We start from the raw sequence: 19,522 nt of genomic DNA on the forward strand, positions 1-19,522 counted from the left end.
AACTATGGTCACCTTTGTTTTCTTCATTCCAACTTTTTGCTAGTGGCATTTCATACATAGCTAAATTGTTTCAAAATATGACCACAACTAACAAAACATTATAAATCAAATTGCTAGGAGAGATAATAGGTTTTTCAAAAGGCCTGGGTTTTAGATATCTATTTATTCTGTTTTATCAATCCTAACTGCATATAATTTTTTTTTTAAAGTCTTGAAAATGGTTAATTGCTTATATGTCATTGTCATTTTCTTGGTCTGCTCCCTATCACGGAAGACTGAACACAGAATTTTTATTAAATTCAGCAAGTCTGTCAACAGCAAATGCATTTTTACCAATAAAAATACTTTAAAATAATTATAAAACCCAAGTTGGTTTAAGATTAAACAGGTTGCATAAATCCCGCATGGAAGTTCTAACTTATCAACAATACAAATCTCATTGGGAAAAGAAGCAATAAGATTAAAATATGAGCATGATATTTCAATAAAATAAGCTTAAAATACCACAGGATAAAGAGAATGACAAAAAAAAAAAAGTCAACTTAAATCTTGACATCAGAAATACCCATTTTACTTCAAGATTTCAGTAGTGCCATTTAAATTAATCTACAAGACTTCATGACTCTTCAAGTGGAGGACAGTGGCAATTCAATATAAAGAATTTAAAGGTCTATTGTAATTTTCTAAGGGCCCAACTCAACAAAATGTGTATGGTCTTCTGGAGATAATCAGCTCTCAATTATTGTCCTGTAGAACTGGATTTAAAGTCAAACTGAATTTCCAAAGTAATGACTGGAGGTTCAATCTTCCATGGACAGAGAAGAAATGGTGGTACTTGCCTGGCTAGGAGACAGTGACTTGGATAAGAACCCATGCATCACATTTTGTATGCTTTCTTTACAACTTCTCAGCCAGAAGTGCTGATATACATACTGCATATTTAGCTATACATACTGTATCTCCAGTCTGGCAGCACTTCACATTTCATTTTCCTTCCTCCACAGGAAGGAAAAATGACAAATATTAATCTAGAAAGATGTAATGAAATTGCATAAGACTAAATGATCATGGCAAAAAGAACCCTTGGGTTTCTCTTTATAGGCAGATCTAAACTCTATAGGCTCCACTTTGGCCATTAGACATAAAACAAGGTTTAAAAAAAAAAAAAATCAAGAACCACCTTGAGCTTTGTCATTAAAATATTATTGCAGTCTTTGCTCCTACTGTCTCTAAGTATGGGGAAATAAACATTAATGGTCACAACTAGCAACTATAGCAGTGACATGATTAACTAAAAAATGAGAGGTTTTCATCAAGGAATAATGTATAAATATATAAAACATACTGAAATAGTAGAAACAATTTACACTTGGTTAAGGCTGAAATTCCATTGAGTTATATCTATTTGATTACTCCATGATGGCCAGTTTCCCGCATTTATTACTCCTCCTGATACCTAAACTCTAATGGAATATGTATTCAGATTATGTATATTTTTAAGTCATATGAGATCCAAGCTAAAAGAGGAAGTAATTTCATACCAAAATAGCCAAAGAAAAATTAAAAGTTGACAGGCTTAGATTCCAGGAAGATTGAGTGGAGAAAGGGATGCAAACTAAGTTTTGGAAACAGCATCGTAAAGGCACATATAAAAGTTGGGTATTTTGAAGACTAGAACTCATTCAGTTCTTAGATACTATAGGAGCAAAAAGCCATCCAACCCTTGAGCCTTAATGAAGAACTCTGCGATTGCTCTTGCTGTCTTTTTCCTACTCTTGATCACTGTCTTAAAAGTATTATTTGGATTTAATTGCAAAGGCTATTTTTGACTTTTCACACCATTTTCAAACATTTTATGTGTGCAAGTTAAAGCAGGATCAATGGATGATCTTGTTAAATGATAGTGTGAAGGCCCTAGGCCTTTTCCTAGGTAAACATGAAACAACCAAACAAACATAACAAAAAGAAAACCAACCCCAAAGCCCCCAGCAAAAGACCAAAACCACAAACCCCCCAGTCTCCACCCCCTGCCAAGTGGTTCTTCATATCCCAGGCAGAACTCTCTTCACCACCTTTTTATATCCTGACAAGTGTCAGTATAGACCTGACATTCATTACCTTGGCATTTATTTTGAAACCCAGCCATTTCCCCTTGTTCTACTTCATATTTACCTATACCTTTCACTTTAAAGACACAGAAATCTCAAAATAGAAATTGAAAAACTTTCAATTTCCTGGAAATAACTGTCTATGTAAGAAAATCTTTATAGAGATAATAATCTTTTACCCATGTCTCTTTCAATATTACCTTCACAAGATGTAAAATATTAGAGAAACATTATCCTGTTGTTTACTACTTACTACGTGATTAAGTCACCTATGCCAATGTAGCTGTACTCCCTACACATACATCCATTAAAAAAACCACACCAGAACATGCATGTCCATACCACTTGAGTTTTAGAGAGATAAGTTCAACTCAAGTGAAAACTTCTTTCCATTGCTCACAATACGTTTGATTTCATACCAAACTGCACTGTCTACAGTCCTTCTAATTATGTTGATGTTATGCATTGACAGTTTCTTTTTTTATAGCAACACAAAAAACCAGTTCTTTCTTTCACTCTCCATGTAACCCAACATTGCTGAACCGCTTCTGCTGAAACTTACGAAAACAAGCCTATTCACCTGCAAGCACAGTCCAAACTACCTGAAAGATTTACCTAAACTTTACAGGAATACTACTAATATACTCATAGAAATATCTTTAAATGTGTACATATTAGTTTAATAATGCCTGCACAAGATATTTCTACGAGTAAAATGATCATTAAAGCCATCATGAATGATTCAAAGGATGGGTTTAAAAAATAACCAAAATTAGGAACATATTCAAAATTCCTTCCTCTGTAATATCTCAGCAATTTTTAAAAATCGGTTGGTTTTCTGTGAAGCTACAATAAAAGAACTCATTATGATTCCTGCTACACACTTGAGAAAACAAGTATCACAAGACAAGACTGTGGGACAGCCGGAAGGACTAAATATATACAGTCCTCAGACCAACTCTGTCTGTAGTACCATGATGTGTTTAATATTGCAGCTGAAGAAAGGAGACTCTGCAAAGCAGCAAGAGAAGGGTTTCTCTAGAATGCTAGTATTCATCTTTTTCCTACATGCAAAAGATATTAGCAAATTTCAGCGTACAAATGCATTCTAACTCAAGGTAACAGTTCATCAGCCTCATCTGCAGTGGTGACCCCTATAAGCTTCACAACCCAGAGTAACAGATTGTCTGAGCGCTGTAAATATTTATCACGTGTTTCCCACTCATCTGCCCTCCCGAGTGCCCGACGGTATTTGCACACATCCAACGCTACAGAATTACAACAATCTGCATTCCCCGCTTCACTGCGCTTATCTCGCACACCAGAATAGAAGAAATCGAAGATAGTTTTAAGAGTCATTTTGGGGCGGGGGGAAGTAATCCAGTTAAATTGACTTTAATAGCTGTCAAGAAAGGGGGAGGGAGGAAATCTACGGACTTTCTTCGGACCGCAAGAGAAACTAAGATATCCCAGCTCTCGTATCCCCTAGAAGCTATTTATAAATAAGCAGCCAAAGGGAAGACGAGATGCTAATGACGACCAAACAGATTCCTTCCCCGCAGTTCTGAGTTAGCGGTTTTATTTTGTAATCCACTCGATTGCGACAGAGCCGCTGCGGGGAACCGAGCAGATGGGCAGATGGGTGGGCAAGTGAAGGGAAGAGCATTACCTTGGGGGAAGCAGCGCGCCGGGAGGCGATGCTCCTGCCGCAGTTTCGGTGGGGAGGACGCGGGTGCCGGGCGGCCGCAGCGGCCCCGCGCTGTTCCGGGGCGCTCCCGTTGCGGGGCGCGCGCCGCACCGCTCCCCCCGCGGGGCGGGACTGACGGCCCGGCCGGCCAATGGGCGGGCCGCGCGGCCGGGCGCTGACCAATGGGCGGGCCGCGCGGCTGGCGCGCGCCGGCCCCGCGCGCGGTGCGGCGGCGGCCGCGGGTCCGTGCCGCGCGCGCGGGGCCGCGCCGCTCCCGGGCCGGGACTCCTGCCCCGGCGGGGTCAGAAACAGATCCTCCGGCGAAGCGCGGGGCTGCGGGAAGCTAACGCACCACGGCGGCAGCCTCCTTACTTTCGGCGTTAACTGCCGTTGCATAATCCGTCAAATCTGTTCTCCTCCTGGATGAGCATCGCTGCCAATCATGTCTCTGCCGCTCACCACAGTAATTGCAATACAGCCCTCAAGCGAGCCAGACTTAACTCTGAGCTGCAACATTAGAGGACAAGAAATCCTCTCCTCTACTCCTAACACTGCCAGAAGAGGAAAATCAGAACACAAACTGCAGTCCTAAACCACCTCATTAAGTACCTTGCTATTTCAAGGGACAGAATTTTAGGCGGAGCAAGGACCTGGTTCATTGGTCTGAATCTGACTTTTCTACAAGTAATCTCCATGCTACTCTTCCCTGGAAGTTCTCCATTCTGAAAGGCACCATAAAGGAAGAAAAAGGTTTTGGAATAACTGATTTAGATAAAAATAATAGCAACAATTCAGAAGTAACAGAATTAAGGTTAAAATATTTCTAGGAACAGACAACTAGGAGAAAGAAATTTTCTAATTTCCACAGGCATTTAAGACCCTTGCCTGTGTAGTCAAATATTGTAAAAAAATGCTTTTTCTCACTGTAACTTGGAGCCTCCTCAAAATGTCACATATTATTTTGCTTCATGAATTCGTTTATTTAATTATCTAGTTGTGCATATCTTTCATAAATAATTATGATCTTACTGAACTTAAACAGAAAACATCCACCTCTATTTGAAACACTAGAGATTATCAGATTCTTATCACTTTAGACCACTCACATCTTCCTTTCTCTTTGAAAACTTAAAATTAGTTTTCCTGATTTTACCTGAAATTTTTTGACAATCAACTGGTCACCTATACATGTACTAGCTCATACTCTGCCTATTGAGACATGTCTGCAGACTGGGGAATGGAAAAAAACTTAGGTGAAAGTAAGTCTTGCTCCTCTGATGTCTAGTGCTTTAAAACAAAGATTAACAATTACTTTCTCAGTAATTTTAATTTTACAAACACGTGATTTATGTGGAAACAAGAGTTCACAGAAAGCAACCAACATTGAAATGATTATGTCAGGCTGGGCTGCAATGTAGGGCACAGTGAGAGCAAAACCTAATCTCTGAGAGGTTTCCACTTCATCTGCTTAATCAGCTTTTCATCTTGTCATAGGATAAATGCAACCTGCCTTCTGCTTCATTTACCCCATATAGAACACAGTATAGATTTGTATGGAGCAAGCAGAAGAGCTTGTGTAGAAATGTATTCGGAAGGGAACTCAACACCATTCCATTTTTGACGGAAATTGAAGGTTGGAAGTCATCTATTTGCCAAGTTAATACACTAATTAGAACTGAAAGCTATTCACTACATCCAGTATGCAAACTGACCCTGCTTTAGATGAAAGAAACTTTACTTTCAGCTACCACCTCATTTCTTAATCTGCAATTTTGTGTATGGTAATAAACAATGGCTGTTGTTGAAACCTTTCAGGAGCTTTTACAAACTGCTAAACTCCAGTGAATAACCCAAGTTGTTGAGTGGAACTAGTGTTGTTATCACTCGTTTCATCTGAGTACAGGAGGCTTATAGAAGTCAATACCTTCACAGAGCAAAGCAATAAGTAGTAACAGCCTCCTGTTCAGGCTGCTTCTTGATTTGGAAAGGCTGGAAAATCACCAGAAATCATACCTAACAATCAAACACGTTACCAACAGTGCTCTCAGAAGTAATGTCTGATTGGCTTTGATGTCTGACAACCTAACTCTAAACTAAGTTCTAAGGACTAATAATGAGGATACAGGCTGGCCAACTTCATATTTATACTTCTTTGTGCTCTTCTCTCAAAAGATGAATATTCTTCTGCATTATTGTCAGAAACATGTTCATATAGATATATGGTAATCTAAGATGAAAATGTATGGGTAGTCTACAGGTACATGAGGAAAACATGAACTGCATAATGCAAAAGGGAAAGTAGGATATATATCATAATTTGCTGACAAAGCAATTGTTACCAGTATGTTTGCACTTGAAGATCTAAAAAGCAAAGAGCTAACATCCATAAGACAACTTTATTATCCTTTTTCCCCCCTATACCTGCAGCAAATTTTCATCCCTGAGCAGCAATTTCAGTCTTTTAACATTTGTTTCCTTGTCTTAAAATTGTACATTAGAGCTGACGCTTCCATATAACAAGGGATATAATATTTAGTATTATCATCTAAAAATTAATGCTTTGAATTCCCAATAAATGCAGCTCCATAATGCAACAGTTCTTTGTCTACTTAAATTTACATGGCCAATTTTGCACAAAAAAGATTTAAATCTATTTGACTTGCTTAAGAACATGAATTGAATGTATTTAATCATAGCAAATACACACAGAACTCTTAAGCATCCACTTCCTCTTCCTGCACCCTCTCAAATCTCCCAAGTGTCATCATCCCATACTCTTTCAACCAAAACATCCTATGCCTTGGAACAGCAGCAGGAGTCGTCATTCAAGGAATGCCATGTATTAACTACTCCTTCAGATTCTGATTCCCTCTGTCCCAGCTGCCAGTTTTATTCTCATATTTAAAACTCAGAAGATACTCTGCTCAACAATAATGAGAACAAAATTAAATTTTACAGAATCCTTAACAGGACCAATTACAATTCTAGTATTATTGTCTGACAAGGAAAAAAAAAGAAAACCCCCATCTAGTTAAGTGTAAGAAACCATCTTTCTTAAAAATTATTAAAATAAAGATAACTGGAATTGTAGGACCTTGATTAATTTGTATCTTCATATAGGAAAAAAAAACAATAACTGTTTATATGAACAACATAAATGCAAATATACTGAAATGCATGTTTAAAATTGATTGGATGGAGGGGTTTTGAGCATTGTTTTTTTGTCTCCACAGCGTATACTTCATTGTGTTAATTTGGTTTATTCATAAATTCTTGGCCTAAAACTGTCTCATAGAGAAATATTATAGTTTACATTAGTAATCCATTACATACATCAATATAAAAGACTTTATACTAATGAGAAATACAGATTTGGCTATTTCAAATTATACCAAATCACCCAAATTAAGTAACTTTGGCCAAAATGGCTTTTTCTCTGATTAATAAAATTGAACTTCAAAAGACAGCAGTAGACAATCTTTGTCATTTTTAAAATCCTGGATGTATGACTTTGAAGTGCTGCCAACTCTTGTTATTAAATGACCTGATTTTGGACAGGGAGGAAGCCAATCTTAAAACAAATACAAGTATGTGTATGCAAAATTCTGAGACCAGGGTGAAAAATGACTTATTATAATGGAGAAAGAACTATAATCAGGATTGTTACAGAAAGCAAAAAATGTTTCAGAAAGCAATGTGGAAGATCTCTCTGGAAATGAGTATGTATTTAAGTAGCTAAAACACTGCAAAAGGTGAAGTGGTAGGATCAGCTTCATCAGTACATTGAAATTGAGGTATTCTCTGCAAGTCTTACATGTAAGAAGAAAATTAAGGGAACTGATGACAATTACAATTTCAAAATTAAATTATACCAAGAGAAAGCTCCCTTCATTTGCATTTTGTACTCTGTAAAAAAATGCATGAAAAAAATGCATGGAAATATCAAACATTCTCTAAAGATTATAAACACCAGCTACTTGTCTGTTATTTGAAAAAGGAGGCATTGACTGTTTGGCATATACTACATACTGACAGATTTACATTAAGTTATTACACCATCAAATCCTTCTAAAAATCAACAAAATTGGCACAACTTCTCCTCATGCAACCTAAACACTAAGATTATGAAAAAAAATGTGTGTGTATGTATGTGTGGTATTAAATACCTTTTGGGAAAGATTAACAGCTGTAGGTACAGCCATTTATTTAGGTCAGTAGCAAAATTCTGTGTCCAAAAAAAAAAAAAAAAGAAAAAGAAGGTAGTGTATAATGACCAGATATATGTATCAGTTGTACTGATTGGAAGATTGTGGAGACAAACTGCCCTCAGAAATGGTCTTAAGAATAAAAGAATCTTGGGACAGCAGAAAATCATTATCGCTTCTCTCTCTGGTACATCTATTAATCTATTTTACAGTCACTAGTGAATCTAGAATCAAACTTAACAATACAAGTACATTTCCTTAATCAGAATGGATTCAGCTTGTGCAGAGATGTTAAAAGCTAAGATCCCAGTTTCAGTATGCTGAAAGGTTACATTCATAATACAGGATTCATGGAAAACTGTGCAGCGCAGAAGTGGAGACCCTGTTGGTCTCCAGGTCAGTCTCAGCACATTAATCAATATGCTGATAACAGCAATTATCAGCAGTAATTCTGCCCCCAATATTCACTATTTTATACATGATATATATACTACAGCTTAATATTTAAAAACTCTGGAGAGAAACAGAGAAGCCAAAATAATAATAAAAGCTTACTTGACAGATACAGCATATCTTAAATTCAGACTTAAAAAAAAAATCACAGCAACACCCAATGATCCAATGTTTTTAATATAAAACATCTGGCAGTTTTGCACAATAAATAGAAACATAGGAAAACAACCAATGCTTTTCTATCTATATCAGAGGTCTTAAATACATTTCAACTAGATGTAGTCAAGCAACAGTAGAATTAAATAGATGCAAAATTAAAATTCCTCAGGTCTAGTAGTCTGAAGGAAAAGGTGGAGAAGAAAAGCAATCAATGTAAAAAAAGTCACACCTTCTCTAAAACATGAATGCTCAGCATCATCTGAAAATATTTGCTAATTAAGTTTAGAACCATACAATGGCTCTTGCAGCCTCTCTGAACTTACTTCAGCTGTTTTTGGAAATGTGAAGGTGTTTTGCAAAATTTAATTAAGGTATTACCTTGTGAGAATCTCAGTTTCACACTTTGATGAGTCAAAGGACATTCTAACAAAATGTCTACAGTCACAACAAATAAGGAATTGAGATGGAAAAACCCATTTGTCTGCATATTTTGCAAAGATGGACTATTACTTCTTCCTATATAATGCAGAAAAATATCTGTTATATCTGTTATTCCAAACAGTGACAGGAGTAGACCATGATGTAATACTGTCAGATCACAATTAGCTACTAACGTTAGATATAGTCTTTATGAAAAAAAAATCTTTATTTCAAACAATTTTCTATTTAGGTCTGTGGGTTTTTTTCCTAAATTTATTCTGAAAAAAAAAAAAAAAAAGGAATCACACACTCATCTGCTCTGCAAGCACAACATAGATTTGGAAGGAGAAAAACAGATAGCCTTGCATGGTTTAATCACATGAGCCACTTCATAAATTGATCATGTGAGTTTGATATTTCTCATAAGAATATCTACTTAGAACAGAAGTAGGGCTTTTGGATGAAAGTTACTAAGAAATATTTTATTTACAACCATCATTATGCAATCTCACCAAAATACACCCCAAAGTTCTAATGCTTCAGACATTTAATTACGGCATTTCTTGAAATTGTGTCTCTAATTTGAACTTTTTGTAACTGTCTGATGATGCTCAGATTTGGCATGCACTCTGTCTACAAAAAAGCAGAGCATGCCAAGTCTAAGGCAGCAGAGAGCAACACAATTTTTACTCCCAATTATTCCAGGAAGAGGACTCATGTAGCAGTGAGTTTCAAATGCTGCTTAATTTACCTTCATATTCTAAGCAGTTGGAAGCTTTGCAATGCTAACAGATTTGAATGCAGTGATTACAATGTTAAATAGGATCATCAGCTGACAGTCATCAGTCTGACTCTGTTAAAATTTTTAGTTTAGCTTTTGCATAATATATCCATGGCCTTGAATGCCATGGAATTCCCCATTCCCCCAGCTATACACTTAAAGAAATTTTGTCTCTTTCTTAAGTAATATTAATCTTCGGATGTAGGAGGTATGAAAATGTATAGTTCCAGCGATTTGAGTAAAATTCTTACTTAGAAAAGAAGCTTCTGCATTTTTTACATTTAAAATACAGTCTTTTAAGCAATATTGCACCTATATACTTCAACATACAATATAAAATAAGATACTGATGTATATTGAAATAGGCTCAGTGACCAACAGATTAAAAGAATGTTATAAAGGTGAAAGATTTATTTACATAATATTTTCATGGCAGAAAAAAGCAAACTAAGGCTTACTTTGATGACTGGGGAAAGACAACATAGAATTCAGCCTCTGCAACAGGATTTAATCACTGAGCTTTGAGGTAAGCTAAGTCTGTAAATGGATGGTAAAAGTATACATAATTTATGAGTAAGTAAAATGAAAGAACAAACTGCAATTTCTTGAAATTAGTTGTCATGGGTAAACTGTCTCATTCAGAAACATTCCTGATAGCTGCTCTTTGTTAAGGATTTGAAAAGATCACAGTGATAATATTGATAAAAGGCACATGCTGAAAGGGAAAAAAATAACCTATTCTACTGGTACAATCCAGTTATTTACTCAAAATTCATGGTGCAATATTTATGTTTTCAAAAACAGGTGACAGTGAAGGACTGGCCATTAGATATATCTACTCAACAGTAGCTTAATAATGTAAAAATATTATTATGGCAAAATTTTGGGCAAAGATATTCAACTTAATGATCCTAATAGCCAACTTGGCCCCTGGACATAGGATTTAAAACCAGGATATATAATAATTGCAATCTAACATTTTTTAATCCAAAATCACTTTCCAGCATGAAGCACAAACATATAAAAACTGTAAACATCATAAAATCACATGAAGACAGGTCCTAAAGTAGTTACAAAGATACAAAACACATCTTCTGATTTTAAAAACTGCCACATAGTAACTTGTTTTCACTAAAGTCTATTTAACAGGAAATGCAAGGTTCAGCTATGTGTAACCTTCCTAGATTAACAAAAAAAAAAAAAAAAAAATGAAATATGCCCACCTGCTGCCTAAATGTGCAAGAAGCTTTTAGAAGGCTACAATAAGATATTGAAATTCTGAATGTATTTTTCTTCTCTTTTTCATATATTAATTGCATAGCTGCAATTTGAAACATTAGAAAAGTCTAAAAGCTTTCCTTGGGACAAAAATATTCAAATACTCATAGAAGAAGCAGGATACTAAGAGTGGTTATTTCTGTAAGTACATGATACAGGTGTAAATACCACAGTATTTGAGAAAAAGAGTTCTTCCACAAGGAAGTTCTGCATGGAAATTGACTGGCCAGATAAATAAGGGCATTACACCACACTCTGAGAATGGCACATATCAGAGGAGCAGGTAGGAAAGATTACTGAAATGTCCTTAACTGCTTTCATGTTTGAGGGAGAGTTAGGATCCCCTGAAAGATACTTAGGCATCAGCCAAAGAAAGTGGTTACCAATTGGGCTATGATGTATTTTTAAATTAATTACATCTTGCAGACTCTGATCATCGCAGTAAACCAACCACCCAGAAAGCGAGCTACTGCTTGGAGCAGACAAATTACCTTCAAAAAATGCTGGCTAGTTGTTTAAAGACAGTGTCAGGAGAAGGAGCACAACATAATTTAGATTTGCAGGGCTCAGTTACTCTAGTTACTGTTGAAAAACCCTTTCAGTGGAAGAACCAATACAAATAATGACAACAGAATAGATAAGAAAACTTAAACATACACTTGTCACAGCATATATCACACTTGAGACAGCCACACTACAGAGTATCATCACACAGTTTCAGAAAGGTTCAATCCAGAGTAACACCATACCTCATCAGAAGGCTTCAGGTGGCTGCCCATAGAGAGTAACATCGCGTCACTTCAGAAGGCTTCAGGTGTCTGTCCTTCTTGTTCTTTAGGCCAGGCTTTTATCCCCTCATGTCCTTGCACTGCCCCTGTGTAGGTTGGGCAGTGCCCGGGCCCTCCATGGCTCATTGCTGCCAGTTCTGCTCACCTGCTGCTCACAGCTGTGCCCGCTGGGGATGGGGCTCGGCCACTGCACCACTCCCATGACCACAAACTCTGTGCCTATAGTACGCTGAAATAGAGATAGCAACTTTGTGAAACTAAAGAATGGCAAAATATGGTTTCCCCACACAGTTTCAGGAGAAATTAAGGTAATTCAAGCTTGTGGGATATATTTGGTCAGAAGAACAGCTAAGACATTGTAAGAAGTAAAGGAATTCAAACTGAAAGTTTTAATCGTCACAGAACTACTTGTCAACAAGGAGTTGTATTACCTTCAGATATTGTGTGAGGACCTTTAATAGAGTACTCAAACAACAATACACCTGCTTCAAAGAGATGTATATAAAAATTACAAATATTCATGACAAAAAAATTTGGAGCAAGAGATGTGGTTGAATATGTGAATCTGAACTGGGGCTTAAGGAAGGACATTTGAAGGTTGAATTGACATAAGGTTGTGGATATAATGCTAAGCAATGGTATGTATATTGAGGAAAGAAAAAAGAAAGATGAACTTTATAGCTGCTTCATGAGATGGTGTTGTTCATGGTTATGAAGCTTCAGATCAAGTTATTTTGTAGTTTCATTGAACTACAAAATACTGTTAGATTTTAACCTCATAAATTTTCAAACACAAAGTATGTATTTACAATTTTCCACATCAGATGTTATACTGACCTTATTTCTGACAGCCTTTTAATTTCATATTCATCCTAATTCAGTATGTTCATTAACATTAATATAAAATTTAAACTCATTTTCCAAATTTATTATAAATGTTAAATAAATGTACATTTTTCTTGTTTTCCCCTTAGAAACCACTTCCAGCCTGCTTGATGCTTTACCAAAACCTTTAAAAGAGTACTGCTGAAAGATCTATAATGTACGTACAGATTTCTGGGAGTGGTGGTAAAGGGAAAATAATGTTTTTAATTTGACAGTTTGCCCAGAAAAACATTGTCCAGATAATTTAAATGCAGTTTTGATAATACTTACATGTATTAAGAAAGAGAAATATGTCCAGAAAACAAGGTTCTCAGGGCAAAAACCCAAATTAAATGTGTATTTTATGACAATCCAAGTTAAAGACATCAAATTATTTATGGAAGAAATGTAAATTAGAACAAATTAATATAATGTAAAATATCGAAAAATGTTATTTAAATGGCTGTAATAGTATTTAAACCTTTATTAATTTAAGATTTGTATATGCTCATTCAAATCACATGTAATTTTTTTATTTTGTTAATTTCAAATTAGAAGTGTAACTTAATCAGCAATTCCTTTAATAATTTTTAAAGCAGCAGAATATTCCAATCAGGTTTTTAGATCTTTTATATACTTGTTCGATAATTAAAAATTTACATAGGTAAAGTATGGAAAGTGAAAGAACCTTCCAACAGCCTTCTAATATATAAAATATGATGGATGTAATTCTAGTAGCACCAAACAAGAGGCGACCACAAATACCCAGGATTTAGTCATTTAGGATTTTATGGATTAGGAGTAACTGCATAAGATCAACCATAGCCCTAGGAGGAAAGAAGTGCAGATGGCGTGCTACTCAGCCCATAAACCTGTTAGAAAGATGGATTTCCACCAGTGTCTCTTACTCAAGTCATCTATTGGACCGGGTATGTGACACAACTAGAACTAGAGAGACGTAAATGTTACTGAATTCCTTCATGATTTATCAGAAAGGCTTGTTAATAATTTTCTACTGTTGATAGAAATTAAGTATCTTATTCTTTTAAATATTCTAATGATTCATGACCTTGGAAGAACTTAGACATGTGACAAAAGCAATACTAGGCAGGTGGTGTTATCTCTGAACAGAATAACAACAGGCCTTTATCTTCTGCATTGTCTGGAAGCTAAAGAGAAGTAATTCTGCTTAAATAATGTTCTGTCTATTACTGCTACAAATCAGCATTCTGGGGTCAAAATTGACAACTTCAAGACATTAAGGTGGGTAAAGATTACAAGAGAAACAAAAACAGAAGACTAGAAATACAACCATATATAGAGTCAGATATGACTCACAACTATCTACAGTTTCCCAATTTGTTAGTGTAAAACGGAATTTCTTAGTAGGTAATTGTAAGATGAAGTTATGTTAAAACAATAATATTTGTCTTTTGAAAAAATTACTCAGCATGTCTCTAAGCTATGAAAGTTTCAGTGCAACTGGCCACTGAGATACAAATCCTAATAACAGAGATGTACTTGTATTTTTAACATAGTTCTAAAGGACAAAATGGTAATTGAAATATAAGTATTTTAAAATAACACTTGTTCAAGTATTTTTTGGAAAAACCTTGGATGTCACCTAAGAATGTTAAAGTAACTGATAATATTTTTAAAATATTGTAGTCTAAAAAAGTAATTTGATGGCTCCACAGCAGATTTTTTGAAATTATTTTAGATTGGGAGTAAGGATATGTCTGCTGTAAAAGGGGCCAAAAATGTTAATATTCTATAAAAATAAATTTGAAATTCTCATAAAACATAAATCTAGAAACAGTGATGCTGATCTAGAAATTGAGAAATGAAAGAAAAATTAATCTTTGTCTCTTGACTAAAGAAACGTGATCATGCTAAGACTGAAATAGGTGTAAATTTAGCATGAGGATAATCAAAAAACCCAGCAAATACTACATATTAGACAAAATGTCATAGAGATCTTAATGTCCAAATTCACAGGGTCAGGTATACATGATCTCACATATTTAACTATAAGAATGTGCCAAAAATTCCTACATGTTTGTAAATGTAAAGATATATGTGTATTCAGGTCAAGAAGCAGTTAAATAGTGTCCATATTTTTGTGAATACAACTCTTTTGAACATAAGTTTTTGAAAAAGGAAAAATGAAAAACTCTAAGACCTGTGTGGTGCTTTCTTTGACTGCAAATTGAAGTAAATCCACATGCCAGTTTATAGTATTTAGCCATGACTTTCATTAACTCAAGAACAATTACTGTGTAATATCTATGCAAAGATGCTACCCTTATTTATTGTTACTGTTATTGTTTGCTCATGAAAAAATCTGTTGATTCTCCTTTCTCAATTCATATTGTTCTTTCACAGCAAGTTTTTAAACACTGACCATACTTTAAATGTCCACACAAAATAATTAATTTTATTTTTTAAGAATTTGCTAGGACAGTTGGACACAATAGGGCTTTTTTTTTTTAAAAAAAAAAAAGGCATTAACAACATTAATCAAAGGTTTCTTGAACTTCATTTTAACTCCCTTCCTTTGTGAAGCCATATTTAGTTTATACTTGAGGTTTTTTGGGTGTTTTTTTGTATTTTTATTAGAAGTACTTGCTGGAACCACTCTCTAGGCTAAAAAAGATATTTATTATAACATTCTGCCCACATTATACAGCATAATGAGTCACATATAATGAATGAAAACCACAAAGTTAACTCCATAATGGTTTTCAGAACTACATGACACTTCAGTACATGCTAGTTAAAATACTGAGGAGCTATAAAGGTAAACACAAAGCTAAAAAATTAACTCTTCAATCCAAGTCAAGTCACTCAGTTACACTAATACTACATGAAAATGTAGTAAGGCTTGCTCATGACAATTTGAGTTGAGGGGTGAGAAGATGATCCTAAATTTTGATTGAACTTTTGTCGCATTTTTAAAAGCTGTTTGGACAGATCTCCTTCACGTGTAATAACTTTCCATTGTTATAGCCAGTGTGCTAAAAGAAAAGACATACAATTAATTGCTGAGGGGTGATAAAGGCAAGTCCTGCATCCCTAGTATGTGGTCGGCTTTACCCTTGCAGTCTCTTACAGCTCTTACAAATTGCAGCAGCTGCCTTTATTTATTCTGCAAAAGCCATAACCTTTCTGTGGCTGCAGGGCTGATTCATTGGAGTCTGTGTAAAACTTTGTGGCATTTTGAAGGCTAAATATTATTTCCCATAAATTTCTCATTTCAGCCTGCAGTGTTTTGTTCATTTCATCCCTGTCTATGCAGGGCTCAGGGAACTCTAGTAAATTTGAGAAAAGTGAGGCAGCAGAGCATCAGCTACTCCAGATCTGCTTCCTCTGCTGCCTCAGGGGGCAGGTGCATTTACGTGCGCCGACAGAAGCCGAGCGCTCCCGCTGCTGGGGCAGGAGCAGGGCTGCGGGCCCGCATCCCCCGCTCCCAGCCCGGACCCTACTGCTGGGTGCGTGGGGCAGAGCGGACTGCTGCGTGCTGGGGCTGGGACCAGAGACGGTTCCGCTTTCCTGGGAGGAAGGGGGACATAGGATGTCCCAAGTCTCGTGGCTTTTCAGTTAACAGGACTGCCAGGGTCCCCTCTGTGTGACCACTGCAAAGCCAGTAAGGATGGATCGTAGCGCAGCGCAGCATCCGCTGAAGGTGAGAGGGGGCTTAACAAAGCATCCTGTGGGCAGATAGAGGTACGCTGAACCTAAGCAATTTACTTGACTTGGTAGAATAGGCACTAATTGAAACAGCATTGAACAATATGTCCTTCCCCTATTTTTAAATTTTACTTCTTTATTAAACCACTTAATGCAATTTTTGAACCATTTTCTTTGTTAAAGCTAGTTAGACCATCTAATAGTCTGAGTGATCACCATTGTCTCTATCTGGGCTAATGCCTAGTCTTACTTAAGCTCAGGCTTCTACGACTTCTGTATCTAGATAGCAATCTATCTTTGTAATTGATTAAAGTAAATACATTCATTTACTCATATCCAGTAGATGAATGCAAATACGCATTTCAAGAAGAGCTCTTGAAACCAAATTATTCCAAAGTAGATGATGAAAGCAGACTTTTTTTAAATTGTATTTTTATTGATTTTTTTCAGATTTAGACTCCTTTATCTTGGGAATATTTGGAAGAGCTAGTCCCATAATTGGTTTCTACATTTTCCCAAGAGATCATAGCTAACATTTTCAGAACCTTGTTACAAAAGTTAATTAAAGCATCTCCAGCACATTTTCGTTTGCTACAACACAAGTAAGATTAATACATTCACAGTGCCTATGCTCCACTTGAGAAAGAGTGTTTGATTAGCAAGTTATGACAAAAGACTTATATTTGGATATTAAATTGCCTATTTAAAGCTGTATAAAAATGACAACAAAACTTGAAAGTAAACAAAGATGTGAATAAATAGGAATATGCATAAAAGAAGTGAGAATGGCTGCTTTTTCTAAAGTACATAGCAATACATATCAATAAGTTTGTACTACACCAAGGATCACTCAGTACAGCACAAGCCATTTTATGGGAGAAAATTTTAGGCTTCTTGAATTTTAGTCATTGAGAAGTGGGGAGAAGTAGTAAAAAAAATTAGTGTCTTAAAATTAGAAGTTGGAATTCGTATTAAATGAAATCCAAATTCTGTTCAGTTTTTACTTTTTCTACATATTTATCTTATTAGTTATACCAATTTTTTTTTTAATGTTATTTTCTACAATTGATTTGTAGTTACTACATTCAGGTGTTCAAATACTTGAGGAATTTAAAATCCCATATTTGTAGTTTTACAGAAAGTGGAAGATTTTGTGAGACTATTACAGCAGATTTGCTCTTTTCTCTAACTTTTTTTTTTTTTTTTTTTTAAGTATTCACAAATGGACAATGTTAGAAAGAGGCTGAAATGCCACTTTGACTTTGCAGTCCTTATATAACTTTCTAATTATATTTTCAAGTCTAATGTAAGTGTTTATATAAATTTTGAATGAATATGGCTGCTCAATTTAAATTAGGTCTAACTCAAACTGATAAGATGATGATCATTATGGTTTGAATAGGTATGGTTGTGTCCTTGCTATCCCTAGAAATTATGACTTGTTTATGTGGTACACAGTCTAACTACCACATATGTAATAAACTAGAGTAAGTTTATGGACCTCTATAACCTGTAAGACTGTAGTATCAGCATGATATATAGAGAAATTTTAATTGTGTAGTAATATTCAGAATGGAGTTTAATATGGAGTGTAGTCAAAGTTACTTTTGACTACTCTTATATCTCCTGGAGAAGCGACACAGTGAAGCACGGTCCAGGAGGTTAATGAAAAGCACTGGTGACAACTTCTGGTCACAGGAAGGGGAGGGTGTGCTGCTTGACCTTTTGCTAACAACTAGAGAGGGCCTCTTTGGAGATGGGAAGGTGGAGAACAGTCTTGGCTGAAGTGGCCATGAGACTGGGCAGCAAGTAAGGTTGCAACTACAGATTTTAGGAGAGCTGATTTTAGTGCCTCTTCAGGGATCTTGCTGGGAGAATCCTGTGACTACAGGCTCTGCAGGGAAGACAGGTCCAAGAAAACTGGTTGATATTTGAGGATTGCTTCTTCCAGGCTCAAGAATTATGCATCTCAATGGGCAAGAAATTGGGCAAAGGGGGCAAAAGACCTGTGTGGATAAATAAGGAATGTAGTCTGGACATTTCTCAAGTGTAATCAAGAAATACATGAGAGGGAAGCAGTTGGAATGAATCCAGATAGGTTGTCAGAGTAAGCAAAAACTACAAAAGAAAGACAAAGGCCTATCTGGAATGAAATCTGGTCAAGGATGTCAAGGACAAGAAGAAACATATCAGTAGCAAAAGGAAAATTAAGGATAACGTGGAGAATGCTGGTAATTGAACACAGAGCAGGCAGAGTTACTGAATGCCTTCTTTGTATTGGTCTTTACCAACAAGACCAACTCTCAAGAATCTCTCACCCAGGAGATCAGAGTAAAGGAATGCTGGAAGGAAGACTACTTTGGCCAAGAAAGATTGAGAACACCTAGACAAAATTGAGATCCACAGGTCCTGATGGGATGTATCCACAAGTGCTGAGAGAGCTGGCAGACGAAATACCTAGGCTGCTTATGATCGTCTTTGAAAGATTGTGTTGATAAGCAGAGGTTCCTAAGGATTGTAAGAAAGCAAATTTCATCCCAGTCTTCAGAAAGGCAAGAAAGAGAACCCAGGGAATTGTTGGACAGTCAGCCTCACATCAGTACCTGGAAGATGGAGCACATGATTCTACAGGCTGTCTTTATCCATAAAGATGACAAATAGGTGATAAGAAGTATTCAGCATGGATTCACTAAAAGTTCTGCTTGACCAGCCTGACTGCCTTCTATGATGAAACAACTGTCTGAATGGATGAGGGAAGAGGAGTGGATGTTGTCTACCTCAACGTCAGCAAGGCTTTTGACATTGCTCTCATGGTAAACTCTGGAAGAGTGGACTGGATAAGTGGACAGTGAGGTGGATTGAGAACTGGACAAACAGCAGATCCCAGAGGGTTGTGATCAGTGAGTGCCACAGGGTCTTTTTGTGAGCTTGTCACTAGAGCTGATCCTCAAGGTTCACCATTGTGTCCTTAATTCCTTACCTTAATTCATTGATTTCTTGGACAAAGGTCAAATCCCTCCTCAGCAGGGTCACTGATGACACAAAGCTGGGAGCAGTGACTGATACCCCAGAGGCTGTGCAGCCCTTCA

The 19,522-nt window shown here is 36.3% G+C and overlaps 1 protein-coding gene across 8 annotated transcripts in view; it reads right to left on the reverse strand.

The window, feature by feature from the left end:
- FMN1 (formin 1) overlaps positions 1-3,910 on the reverse strand; it is a 176,896-nt gene extending 172,986 nt beyond the window's left edge. For all 8 annotated transcript variants that reach the window (XR_013340172.1, XM_021539273.2, XM_021539275.2 and 5 more), the window contains exon 1: positions 3,778-3,910. The gene's annotated coding sequence lies outside the window, so the exon portion shown is untranslated. The remainder of the gene's footprint in view (positions 1-3,777) is intronic.
- Positions 3,911-19,522: the final 15,612 nt, after the last annotated feature.

Source organism: Lonchura striata, chromosome 6 (genome assembly GCF_046129695.1).
Source record: "Lonchura striata isolate bLonStr1 chromosome 6, bLonStr1.mat, whole genome shotgun sequence".
NCBI lineage: Eukaryota > Metazoa > Chordata > Aves > Passeriformes > Estrildidae > Lonchura > Lonchura striata.